Raw genomic sequence first — 15025 nt, 5'->3', positions numbered from 1 at the left:
CCCTTTAAAACATTTCACAAGAGGTAAGACAGCAGAGGCTCTTAGCCTTCAAGGTTTCTTTTGTTTTTATAAGCAAGCAAGCAAGATACAATTCCACAGCAGTTGCTAAACTTACTCTGAAATCTTTGCAGTTTAGTTACTATCCTTGAGAGAAGGCCATACCAGCCAGAGAGCAGCCACTGCCTCACCACACATACTGACTGATCGATTACTCTGAATCTGAAGGTAAGCGAAGTCCAGTAAGTTAAGACTAATTATTTTAAGAGTAGGAGTAATGTCTGCAGAAAGACAGTACAGTTTAGAGCTTTTCTACAGTTAAAAGATTTGTTTAAAAACAGCTTTCATATATAACACTACTACTTTACTTTCAATGTGCTTTACAATTACGCCAGTTTCCTTAACTAACTACCTTGTTTTCCTTTTTAAGTCCATTTCTATGAACAATTGTTTGCACTAATGTCAGATTTTTTGTTTGTTAACTACCAACGAGTAGGATTAATGGCAGCATGGAATGTATTTTGCCTTATCCTGTCACACTTCACACACAAATTCCTATGTACTAGAAAATAATATGATCAAGGCTTGCTTTTTGTTTTTAGTAGAAAAGTAAAGAAACCCCACATACTCACACACAAGATAAACAACTAACTTGTGCTTCAGAAAAAACAAGCCATTTTTGAAAGACTGCTGTTTTACAGTACAGCCCTGTTGCTATGAAGTAACCTGATAATGCTTTGACCATAATACAATCTTCCATAATGACTGGCAGTTTTGAAGTCTCTACAACTTACCCTCTAAATGTAAGACTGGAAATACTTGGCCTGAAGGGACAAAGACTTGGGGGCAGAGAAGGCCATCTGTCAAATACACAGCTTTAATTCTTCATGCTGTAAACTCATCTGCACGTTATGTATTCGTGTAGCCACAGTTCAGTCAGGAAAACAGACATTTAGTTTACATACCTGCTAATGTAATCACAGAATCAGCACATTGGCACTTTTATTTCCAATGTTCCACTTTCTGATTGTTAAAAAATTAAAAAATGCAACTAAAATGCACTAACAGTAGGGAATTTTCTTTGTAAAATAGAGCGTCTAGATTTTAGTAAACTCACTCAAAATTAGGGAAGTCACACTAGCAGAGTCATTTTCAAAATTAGGAATATTGGAAGCAATTTACATAAATTTAAAAAACTACAGTCATCTAAGTTCAGTCTGCCCAGCTTGAAAAGTTCTAAGGAACATAGAGGCAGTCCTCCTAAGCACACACATTCAGAAAACAAGCACTGAAATCACCTCAAACACATATGCAAGGTACTCATCTCTTAGAATAAAATAAGTGCCTTTTCTTTTTTTTAAACGTCAGTGGAAGTAATATTATGCACCTAGGTTCAAGCCAGCTGCACTAATACAAGTTCTGAAGACATCTTTAAACAAATGTGTCTTCACTATTATAAAAATAGGGGTGTAAGTGAGGCAAATGAGAGAAAGGGCTGTGCTAAAAGAGCAAAGTCATTTGCTGGTGTCTGGTCCCTGGCAGCTCAGCAGAGCCCACTAACTGCAACTGAGTTAAGTCATTCAGCTTGGCAGAACCAATTTCACGTTGAACCATTACCTTTACTGGAGAGGCAAGGGTAGATACACCAGCCAAAAATGCCAGAAATAACACAGCAAACCGCATGAGAATGCCTCATGATGAGAAGTGGTAAGTAGTAAGTTGTTGGAAATGCTCAAGTCCAGTTAGCACAGAAAACTGTTAGTGATTCTTGTAATGGGAACTACTGGTATGCCTCAAACATTCCTTGTTTTTAAATGAAAACAAAAACTTTCTCACGTTCCTTTGCTTGACAGAAAACAAGGCAAAATGAAAAAATCTAATGTAAGCTTTGTCACTCCAGAAAACAAATTCTAAAACTTAGTGGGAACTTAAAACACTACAAGTTACAAATTTGCATTAGAGAGCAAAGCTAATTGTTAGAAAGATAGACAAGCTACTTTTACAGAGACGCCTTAGCAAAAGACTGGAGAATATGGCAATACAGGACAAACTTCAACAGGATAACTTCCACCCAAGGCAGATCCCCAAAAGCAAAGGTTCTGGAGGATCACCCCCTGGCCTGACAAGCAGGTAATGATGAGGGGATCCTCCACCCTGCTGGAAGATGGGAAGAGCCTGCAGAAAGCACTGACCCACACAGGGCTGATTTCAAAATCATAGATTAAGAAATGACAATAATACTGGCTTACATATTCAGGCACAATTTTGAAACTTTCCTGTTTCAGAGTCACTTGGTATACTGTTGTTAATACTGCTCTTGAAGTTCCGAAGGTAATTAAGATGTTTCACAGATGGTATCTTAAGCTTTATCTGGGAAATACCAGCTCTGCCCTTTCTATTTCCCAAAGCTGTGATCTTACATAATTGCAGTTATTTTGACATCACTCCCTTATGCCACATGACAAATACAAACTGCCTGTTACATTATACAGAGTACTCCCCTGTATTTTGCAACGAAGTTTTAAACCTAAACCAGGTGTTACCTGTTGTTATGGATTTCCCCAAGACAAGTTTCCATCATCTTGCCCATGCTTTATGTCTTCTCTCGACCACCCAACCCATTTGTGGAAAGATTCATCACACAGGCAAGTTGGCTACATCCTGATTAGCATTAGGTGGCCTTTTCTCTTTTAATATTATTGCTTGTAAATGCTGTTCCTGTTAGATGACAGATCTGCCCCAAGTGAGTGACAGAAGGCAGGCAAGGCAACTCTATACAACAGTGGTACTTTGAGAAATTTCCAAGTTTTGAGATATGTATTAGTTGTTAACTTGATTAACCTTCAAACTTTGTCTTTGAAGCCAGTTCATTTTAAAACACAAATCCTAACTCCTTAGAGTGCATCAACAAACTCTGCATGCACATTTTAGCATAGACATTAGGGAGAGAATTGCAAATTTCAAAATAAATATAAATTCCTTTTAAAAAAAGTGGACATGATAAAAACATGCAAAAGAGGTTTAGAAACTATATTAGAACATCTACTTGTAAAATTCCCCATTGACAGCATTCAATAAGAGATCCAATACTTACCCCGTGTAGTCACCCTTACTGATTTATTTATACAGTACCTTTTTATTTAATGCTTTGCGATTCTAACTAGCATTACTTAAAATGCTATTCACCTACATGAGCAAAGTAATCTGTAAGCAGCAGAACTAGCGAAAACACATTTCATTTCAATCATACTTCAGACTGGTTTTCTGACAGACTAATGGATTTACCATTCCAATGCTGTGTAAAATAAAGACTAAGATGTATTTCCTTCCATGCCTGCCCATATTTTGTTAAAAGAACTGATACTGCAGACTTCACAGGAAGGCTGAATACTGGCAACAAGCACATAAAAGCCCCTTCCTATGGGAACTATTTCAGGGATACAGCCCTGTTTTTTGTCCAACTCCCAGCCAGAATCATATGGGCATTCTCCTGGTCCACATACAGTGATCCAATCACCAGCAACAGCTGAACGGGGAAGCCCCAGTGAGCACATCATCCCACAGCATCACTGTCAGTGGGTCTGATCCTCAGCTGCACGGTAAGTCACAGCAGCTCATTGACCCAACTGAAAGCTTAGTCTTTTGAGAAAACAGTTATTTTTCAGTCAACTCAGACCTGAAAGGCTGAACAGGCTTGTGCAAAGTAAACACTGAGATGCATGAACTCAGATGTCACAGGCAGGGAGAAAGGTGGGAGCAGCAGCCCTGTCATAGATCCCTTTAAGCTGACAGTGAAATCATGAAGGGAGGACACAGGATCATCATGTCCAATTCTGCATTCTCATAGACAATCAAATACTAGATCTGTAGTCAAGAAGTTCACATGCTGCACCTCAGCAAGTCATCACTCTGTCCATCACAAGCCACAAAGGGCACTGTACAACACGAGAACCAAAGCCACAAAAACTACATTGTGCTACAGTAAGGCAGGAAAAGATCTGTCATTGCCAATACCTTAAATGCATCACCTGGGGTTGCAGTGATGCACAGGAAAGCGAGCCTAGGGACTCATGTCCCACATCACATAGAAACACACATCAAGTCCAAACAGTCCCTGCAGTCATAGCCTGGAAGGAAGTTTCTTTACAAGTCGGATCCTAGTTATCAGTTTACCTCAAGTACAAGAAAGACTCTGGGTAGGCCCCTGAAAAGATTCCCAGTTTCTCTAGGGAAATGAACATCACGGACATCAGTGTATCTTCCGCAGTTTTTTCTCCCTATATTCCCCATGGTTCAAAGAAAGGCAAAAACAGAAGCGGGGAGATAAGCTCTTAGAATTTTAACTTGTTACCAATGCTCCTCTGCCTTTTCCAAAAACTCTTTACTTAAGCATTTGGATGTCAGCAGTCCTGCAGCCACCTGGTCTCACCTGCCAACTCCTCTGTTGCAGTGAGTGGCTCCTGCATCCAGCTTAGAACAAAACCTCCTCTCGTTGGTCTCCCAGCATATGACTTGCACTTGGCTCCTTTAAGTTTGATTCTGGCTCAGTGATGATAGCCACCTAGCTGTCACCTAGTGATGACAGCCACCACACACACCTAGACACACAGTCACCTAGCCCTGCCTGCATGGTGAGCCCTGTGGCACAGACTGCATGACAACTTTCTCCTGGGAGTCAAAATAAGGTTCACCTATGAAGTAATTGTTTTTATTAATGCAACCTCACTTCCGTTAGGTAATGATATATCATTACCCTTATCAAAGACCTTTGGCAAAGTATTGTTTTAGCAACTGGGCCATATGTGGCTCAGGTTAACCTTCTCCTTACCAAAGGACTTAGATTCTCCTTTTTCCTTCTTGCTTATTATGTAACTAGAAAACTTCCTGCTGCATTTCAACTTTTCTTTCACAACCAGATCAACTAAGCTTTGGATCATTTTAAACAGGCTTTCACAAAACGAGAACCAGGGGCTAGACAGCAGTAACACAACCTAGTATTTTCAGCCATGCTGCACAATCATGCTAATCATATATGCAGTGCTCCCCATTCATTCCTCTACAAGCCAACATCTTCATAATACGCTAAGCTTTTACCCATACTGGTTTTCTTTCACCTACAGTAGGGACAGTTCTGATAAACATACGTAACAATTACTTCCAGCTGTGGTGTTTCTAAAGTGTGTACACATCATTAGTAATCAAGCAAACCAGAATATAAAACTCTGTACTGAACTAAAGGGGTAAGGAATGGTATTTACCTGCACTGCAAAGATAGCACAGAATGGGTTTTTTAACCTTCACAGGAAGTACATTATTTTTAAGGCACAATTTATAGGTGAGCTCTAAAAAGGTAGAGGGAGTGCAAGTGCAAACTAAAAATTTCGAATGAAAGGGATCAAAGATGTTTGATGACATCAAAAGTTTGCACTTTGTAAGACTGAAAATTAAGGGGCTTAGTGGATGCATCCATGAAATAGGACTAAGGACATTTAACTTCTTCTCGTGGTGAAAAGATGCTTGTTTTGAGTACGCACTGTAGTTATTCGAATGCTTCTCTTCAACTTTCTACCAGACACCCATTTTAAGGTGAAGCATATGGAATGCAGATAAAAGCATCCTCCTATCACTTACCAATAGCTTCTCAATACACCCGACAAAGGGCAGGCTACAAATGAACCAGCTAACATTGCCAAGATTTGTCATCAGTTTAAAGCTCTCCCTCCTTCTCCTCTGTAACACCATTATCTGAAGTCCGTATCATTCTTGAACCTGCAGGTAGGATGGCTTAGAGCTGACTTTGGTTATGAGTACTATTGCTTGTACCTACCTGCCTGCCCCATTACTCATGTCAAAATATGAAAAGGGACATGTGCGAGACTGTCCCCTTCCTTCAGCGGCAAGCTGAGTCACTGAGTTGGCTCCTGTCATATCATCCATCCTCATTAACAATTAAGAGTTAATGCATATAGGTTAATTGCATAGGAGAATCTCATACATCCAATTAGTTACAACAGATGCAGTTTGCCACCAAGGACCAGTGAAGAACTCAAGTTTGTGTTTACCCATCACTTAATAGAACAATGACGTAAATTGTCACTAAATAGTCACCGTGAGGGGCACTCCATGGCAGCTAAACAAAAAGAGAAACGCAGACTTAGACTTCAGCTTCCAGAGAAGCTTAAAACAAATGGGAACAAGATTTGCTACAAAGGTAACTTCTTGCTAATCTAGCCAAGCCCAACAGAAAAAAAACAGACAAGCCTTCTAATCTCCAAAGACCTCTGGTAACCATGTAATCAATGGCTATGTACCTGTAGCTATTCAGCACCAGAGAAAAATAAATACAGAAAAATTAGACATAAATTTCTTCCAGTGGCAGAAAAAGACAGGGAGATGATGCTGGCTTTTGTAACATGAAAATACTGCAGAAATTATTTTCACAGGGAGGGGAGATTAAAAAAAAATATATATAATTACCTTAAGAAGACAATATTCACCTTAAGAAAAGGTGAGCAAGTAAAGTGAAAAAACTCATCATTACCAAAGGAAGAAGTATTTTTCTAAGTCACATCTTGCCTGTAGCATACATCCAACTCAGCTACTGTCACTGTAGTTGCCGCGGCAAAATGACATTGCGAAGTCAATGTAATTTTATGGAACTTCCATTGCACCAGCTGCAATCTTGCTGGGTTCAGAATACTAGTAAGTGAGAACACTGATAACACCAGTGTGGAGTTGCAACATATTATTTTGTTTACTCTTTAATGCAGCAATTGACAAAAGCTGAACTGCTCCCACACCACTCCTTCATGCTGACATGGGCTAATTTCCTTTATCATTGTCTCCCACTCTCTGGGTCCTAGGCCAATCTCCTAGGCAGCAAAATAATGCATTCCTTCTGCTCCAATTTTGCTTGCGTTGCATTAGGCAGGCATAAATTTTAAAGGCAGCTGACCTAGAACTGACACCCTCTTTTCCCTTCCCTCCCCCCATTTTTTTTAAGCTACCATGCAGCATAGCAGACATGCTGTTGAGCACTGTAAAAATCAGCAACTGCACCCTCCCTAGGAGGATCTTTCAAAAGAAAGCTGCAACCAGCTGTGCCAGCACCTTCTGCAACAACCCACACAGCACAACTGTGAACTTTGGGAAGTGAGACACAGGCAGTGGCTGCACAGTGAGAGGAGATGGCAGAGCTTTAGAGTGACAAAAGCCACTTTAAAGGAAATCTGTGCTAAATGTTTTTAAACTAAGGTCTCAGAACTCTCCCCCTACCTAAGGAAGTGTACTGACAGTATCACAAAAAAAGCTGCTGCTCCTAAGTTCAGTTTTGGCACATCAACTGCTGTTGTGAGTGCACTTTTTGGAGTGCTCCAGGAAACTACTGCACTGCCACATCCTAAATGTTTCCAATCCAGAGCTGGTAATTTGTATAGCTGCAGTTCGAGGTTCAAAATCACTGAGGAATATGCAATGACACATAAAGACCTCTGGTTTTGGGGAGTTTTGTTATTGTTTAAATCACCATTCTTCAGCATGCTGAAAGGTCTGGTTAATCACTGCAAAACATACTCATGAGTATTAGTATCAGGCAACCCATGAAGGCACATTATACCGTTGTTTGGAGACGGGGTAAGGCTGGGCCAGCCACTAACAAATGACAAGCGTTCTCTCTTAACCTCTCTGCCCTCCCAGAAGGGGAAGGGAGAGAGAACAAGGGAGAGGGACTTAGATGTTGGAAAAAAAAACCTAAACCAGCTTTAATGAAACAATAACAAAAACAGAAAAAATAATAAGAATAATAAGAAAATAATGAAATATCTATGAATAGACACAAAACCAAAACCGACTCCCGCCACCCTGATGACAATACGTCACCACCACACTGCGGGGCTGGCAGTGGGGCAGTCCCAGGCTGGACTCGGCAGCAGATGGGGACGGGATGCAGGAGCTGGACTCAGGCACTGGATTCAGGGATGTACGGATCGGGATCGGTGACAGAAGAACAGACAGAGTCCTCCTCAGGTGTTGGCCATGGAAGAAGAGAGGTTGACCCTCGTGATCTCTCAGCTTTATACTGAATATGACATCTATGGGATGGAACACCCTGTGGGTCAGGTTTGGGTCACCTGTCCGGTTCACTCCTCCATGCAGCTGCGACCTTTTACGTGCTTGTGACAGTTTTCACTCCCGGCACCCCAACGTGGAGCACAAGATTTAGCAGTCACTAAGTACAAGATTTAGATTGGTCACTACAAGAACAAGTACAAGCCAGGGCCTCTCTGCACACCATTCCTTGGTATGAACTATAAACATCAAGTGTTGTCACTGCTAGAAGCTGGCACTGTCTGGAGAAACATGCTGCTGTTTCAGAAAGTGTTACTTAGAAGACAGTTAACTGAACAGTAAAAGCACTGAACAGAATTAGTTCTGGGTTAACCCAAACCAGGACAACCTCTCAGCCAGAACAACTAAACAGAGCAGTAAGAACATGAATAGACTTCTAATTTCTCCTGACGCTCCTGGTTTTTCTCCTGCATTGTGAAGATCTCCACTTTAAAAAAAAGATAAATAATTAGAATATACTTGACCAGAATTACTGCAGAAGTGAAATAGTTTTAGAAATGGAAGTGAGGTGGAAAAGCCAGATGTTTCCCAGTCAGTGCCTGTTGTACTCTCTACTCCAGGGAAGAATCACAGAGGGATAACAGACAGCAAAGAGACATCTGAACACTAGGGACAGCTGGAGGAAATGACCCTGCAGACTCATCCTGTAGTCAAAGCCACTTGTCAAGTTTGCATTGTGCTTATACCTTGAGCCCAGGGAGGAATGCCTGGAAATCAGTATATTATAAAACCCCATTTGACTCTGTTTGAAATTTGAGTAAGCTTTTGGGTACCACTCAAGCAGTCTTGAATGCTGTTTACACTGCTTCATGGTCAATAACTTTCCACAGCACCTGTCCCTTTTGAGGTGACTATACCCCTTGGAGGGTGATCCAATTTGACAGGGGTTGGGCATACGGTGTGAACACAAGAATGGGAGCACCTTTGCTTTGACTCAGTACTAACTGCAGTTCCAGAAATGCTCTTTTTCACTTGCTGCGCTGGTACCCTTCTAAGGACTACAGAAGCGTTGGACTTCCAAAGGGTTCCCATGAAAGCCCTGGGGGTTAGAACTCAACAAACAGTACAGAATAGGAACATGCATAGCTGCTTACAAGCATTAGAGAGAGGAAACATCCAGTCAAGCTGACTCAGGGCAGTCAAAGGCCTATGGAGACAAAAGAAAAAGGTTGCTCCAAGGGCAAAGCACTGCTGCATGGGACAGTATTCAGATGAAACCTAACCTCAACAGCTTACACAAAAACAAAACTCCCCATCACCTAAAAACATTAATGGGCTTGATTAGCAAAAGTGTCTTACAGCATCATTTTTTAAAACAGATCTTGTTATAAAAATCCAACTTAAAAATGTATCAGTTCTTCGTTCAATTTCCAAGCAATCAACACACAGGAGTCTGCAGAACACAAAATGCAAAGTAGAGGCTGATATTATGGGCAGAATATATTAATCACATTACACAGCTGTGAAGGTTTACTTCTGCTCTAGATTTAGTTAGCTAGACCTTAGTTCCTTTGCTAAGAGGAATTTTTAAAAGTCTGCATTATTTTGCACTTTCAGGAAGCTCAAGAACAGTGTATAAAGCAGCATTATGCAGGCTGTGAGTTTATAACAGTAGAGCTTTTTAAAATCAGCTTAAAACACCAAATGTTAACTTCATGGAAAAACAGAATGAAACACCACATTAATGCACAGGTTTAATCACACATACGTTGTAAGGATTTTCCATCTTCTATCAGTATTTTCCATTACTACAGTAGAATGTAGTTTTTACCATCTTTCCAAGCATTCATAGACCACCCAGGACCACAAGACATTTCTGCACTTTAAAATAAATCAGCTCAGCCACACAGCGTGTAGGGATGAAACAGCTACATCTGGCCAAGTCAACTGCATTTATTCTTTTTTCCTTTTTCTGATCCTGAAAGGTTGCCAAATACAAATAGCTCAAAAAATGTATCCCATCAACCAAGTGCATTAGGCAATGGATATGTCACATTAGAATAACACAGGAGACAATAATACTTCCAGCGTAGAAGCTTGGCAAGCAGCAGAGTACTCAGCCTAATACTAACGTTCCTGTAAAACACCGGTATACAAGAAACAGACAAGTGTCTAATAGCCTACTCAGCATGCAACAGCAGTAAAAGAGAAGAAAACTGGACTGTCTCCAGCACAAAGAAATATTAGGCTTATATATAACTATGCATTTAAGTTATCAAAAAACATCTTAGATAGCATTTCTCACGTACAGGTTTCAGCACTTTGCAGAAGAGATCAGTGTGTTTGTTGTTCACTCTTTGTATGGAGCACTCAGTCAACAGAGAAGAAGTAGCACCTTTTCCATCAGTTAGCACAGCAAAGCTGTGAACAAAACTAAAGTGTTGTGTGCCAGTTTAATATTCCAGTTACTACGCAAAACTGTCAGGCCACACACCACTTACGGAACCTAAAGCAACACCGCAGTCCTCATCACTGAAGCAGATTAAGTACAGTTGTTTGTTTCCACTCTTCTACCTCACTACAGGATGATTTTATTGTTCACACTCAAACCAAGGAATTTGCTTTCACCCACACTGACTGTCTTCCATACACATTATATAGCTGCAGGTTCATTCAGCTAGCTATATCCAAAAGGTGTGATGCTTTCCCACTGAGTGGAATACAAGAGTAGACCTCTTCCCACTGCTGTTGTCTCAACAAGTGAGCCAAGGCCATAGAATTTCACCATCTGTAAAAGCAGCTTCCTTGCTTATCACAGAACTCTGTCTGGATTCAATTCAGGTTTGTCCGATGCTGTTAGCACCCTGGATGAAAGCAACTGATGATACCATGCAATCACACTTCACAAGGATATGTGTAAAGCCTCTACAGGATGAAAGCAAGAAAACACCAAATTTCACAATTTCCAGAGGCAATTTTCAACGCATACTTTTAAATATAGTTCAAATGGGTATCCAAGCTGTTCAGTTTTAAAATATAGTAGCAGCCTCATATCAACAGATTGAGAAAAACTCCAGATCAAACCAGAACTCAGCATGGTCCAGTCCCTGTTCAGGACCCTTTTTTCTGCAACTTCCAGGTAAGCTTCCCTAATTGATCAAGCAGACCACTTCAGTTTATGAGAAGCAGTTTCTGGACAATCTGAAATTCAGCTAGGGGATTTTTCACCCCGTAAGATCTCAAACACTCATTAAAGGACTTCCTGAAGGGAGGCACAGAGAGCTCGTAACACTTCTATGTTCTGCACTCTCTCCTCCCAACCTTCTCCCTTCTCTAAAATACAAGAGTCACGTTCACAGTTGGAAGTTAAAATCAGCGAATTTCCAGAACACCAGAGCTATGCATAAAGCTATTTACAGTGAATCTTTTATTTCAGTATTGGAAAGACAAGCCACAGAAAGCCAACTGCAAAAGTGAATAAAGAATGTATCTAATCCAGATATTTCCAACTGTACATCTAAACAAACAAAAAAGGGATTGTAGTGGATGTTACAAAGGCAAATACTGTAAAACACATTATTTACTTGCAATATACCGGAATCTAAGTAATTTTCACCTGTACAGAAGTCAACATTACCAACTACTACTTCTCTGAACAGACTATAGACATTTCCATGCTGCTCATCTTCATCTATTTGTAATGCCACATGGTAAACAAACACTGCAGTATTTACTCAGCAGAATAAATGAACACATCTCACCAATAACCCTGATATTCTTGATGCTTCAGCCAATACCTTTTCATTAAAAACAATATAAAAAACATTTTACAAAAAGGAAACCATTGAAAATGTCTGGTGTAAAGTCTTTACAAAAAAATCAGATACACTTGACAAATACTGTATTTCAAAACTTAACTAAACACAAACACTTCTTCCCCAACCCCCCGCCCCCCCCCCCCCAAAAAAAAAAAACAAAAAAAACCCACCTTTCTACTCCACCAGTGACAATTATTTCTAAACCAAGAAGTTTCTCCTTCCAAGTTCCTTGCACTCTGCTCAGGTACACATCAAAAAACATCAGCTTCAACTACTGGTAACGATTCCCAGGCACTTTAATTTTTAACAGATCAGGCAAAACTCAATTAAAAAAAAAAATTAAAAAAATCTACTTGTCACTTCAAACAGCTTTCATGAAGGAAAGGGCACAGTACCAACATGAACCTTACCCATGCTCTAAAAGCGTACAGAGAAACACTGAATCAGGTTTTTGTGACTTTGTTTTGAGCCATTTCAGGACTGGTATTACAATGCAAATTATTTCTAAATCAACAAACTGATCTTTGTGTTTCAGACTCCAGCAAGAGTTGTCTCCTTCTTTTGTTAGAAAACAAAGAACAAAAGGAACAGAGTTATTCTTAGTAAGCTATATTTTTATCTCAGGCATACCCATAAACCCAGAATGCTGTCACTGGGATAGGATCATTCTGTTGAATTCCAGTCCAGGAGACGCCTATAGAAACTTAACTTTTTGCACTGTACATACTATTCCTTTTTACAGGCTTTTGCAGTGCACCGTACAAAGTTACACTCATATTGGCAAGGTACTGCTTTAAAAAAAAAAGACTGTGAATACTTTGAATAGAGGCTCCAGGCACGGGGCCCAATGTGCAAGGCACCGTATCAATATAAAAGATAATCCAAACCACAAAGAATTCACAATACAATTAAATACACGGAGGCAGCGTGTAGGAATTCATAAAGCTGCTACAGGCAGCTTCTCTTGAGCACAGCCTGCTCAAGCAGAGCAAGTCTTATTGTTTATAGGGTAAGTTAGCAATTACAAGAGCACTTTTAATGTAGCAATGTCATTTTAATAAACCTCTCCCCCCATTACTCATACCTGCTCCTATGTCACCCTTGACTTGTGCTGGAACAACCATTTTTATGGCTGTGTAATAAAATACATTGGGAAGCAGATGCAGGGCAGTGGAGATAGCCTCGCAGAATAGGAAAGGGTATTTTCAACACAGACCACTTCCTCAGTGCTTTTCAGCATCAGCCTTCCCCAAGATTTATACAAACACACAGAAAGGTGACATAAGGGCAAAAGCATTTGGGATAAAAGAAATACTGGTGAAACTATAACATCAACCTAAGTTGGTATCATGAGCAGAGCGGAGATAAGAGTCGTTGTTCACTGCTTTTACCCTGATGAGTAATACAGCCCTGACACAGTTAAGACGGGCAATCTAAATACCACTGCTCCTAGCAAATACGATGATTCATAGAGTTTATTGACACCCATATTTGTCCTCCTTGTTACAAATGTGCCACTCTACAGGTGGAATCCAGAGCTTGCTTTGGGCTGGACAGGCTTTAAATGTAGTTTTTAAGAGATCCATTTTGTGTGCTAGCTCAGGATTTCAAAGTTAAAAATACTACTGAAATTCAGTTCCTTAGATTCTCATCCAGAACCACAATAACAACCAAGACACTTTTAAACCTGTGCTGCTCTAAACTGTGCATTCTTCTCACATTACTTAATTTATGAACGACTTATAGGACTTTTCTCGTCAACATCTTCAGTGATAAGTTTGTGTGTAAGCATCATAAGCAGACAGAACATAAATAGCAAAATACATGCATGAAAAAAAATTAAAAATCAAGACATACATCAATAGACACATGGAAAACATTTTACTACATGAGTTTAGTAAAAAGAGAAAAAAAACACCACAACCTATTCAACATTTTCAGGTCAATGGTCAGCATTAAACACTCAACCCAAAGACAGGTAAAGAAGAGAGACACCCAAGTTGCTCTGGTGCCTCGCATCAGTGTAAACTTACATATTTAATTTCAGCTGAAATAATTTCAGCTTTCTGAAATAAGTATCAGAAGGAGAGGAACAAATCTTAACTGCTACATGACTTGCAATTTTTAAAAATTTCTTGTAAATTGAACAGATGACAACTGGTTACACAAAATAAAACTATTGCATGACCCTTGCCTTTTAAAGGAACTACGTTTAAAAAAGTACGATCAGGCTCACAAAATAAAAAAATTATTTTGTTAATGCTATGTTTTTGCTCTAATCTAATCTGCTATTTTCAAGGAGTAAAAGGTTTACTTTTCACCACTTGGGCTGCATTTGTCCTCTAGATGTAGCACTGGGCCTGGATACTGGAGGGAGGCCCCGGGCAAGCACATGGGACCTGCTCCCTAGCACTGTCCAACAAAGCAGAGTAAATACCCAACTTTCAAATAACATGTAAAGTAACCTTAAGTGAGTAGAAAGATCCTAAAATCAAACCTAAAATACCCATGAAGCTTTTGTGACACGCTTTAAATCTATGGCAAAAATTATTGTTCATGTTGGAATAGCCTGTATTCCAGTTTCTCAGTGCTTAGCTCCCATCCCTTTCGGCCTCAGGGGCAACTTCCAAGCACAGACCAGCTTCCTCCTAAATACTCAGACAGGCCTACCAGAACTGCTGTTTGAAGCATCCATAAACTGCAATAGAGAAAAACATAATCAAATCTGTCAGTTCTCAAAACTTAACACGTATTTGGGCATCAGGGAAACTTCTAAAAACACTGCACTTGTGTGTGTCACCTGCTGTGACTTCAGGAAAGAAAACCAGAACTGCAGTAAGGGACAGAGGAACAGTGACAGGAATGGAGTATTTCTTCCTTTTCAGCTATCCAGGCTTTGGGAAGTAGCTTGAAACTTCAGACATCTACTAGCCTGAAGTCAACATAAACATTGGGCTCTAAAATTATTTTTAGAAAGTCAGGCTGTGCCACTGAAGATGACACCATCCCATCTATTCATCCTTGCCTACGTGCCGTGGCTCTACTGCCCATATTTTACAAACGGTCCTTAATCTACTTCAGACAAAGTGAGTCAGATTAGGTTAACCTATAGTCGGGAGCTAAACTATCTCATTTCGGCTGGG

Source organism: Leptosomus discolor, chromosome Z, assembly GCF_034619465.1.
Source record: "Leptosomus discolor isolate bLepDis1 chromosome Z, bLepDis1.hap2, whole genome shotgun sequence".
Taxonomy (NCBI): domain Eukaryota; kingdom Metazoa; phylum Chordata; class Aves; order Leptosomiformes; family Leptosomidae; genus Leptosomus; species Leptosomus discolor.
This window is presented reverse-complemented; position numbering follows the sequence as displayed.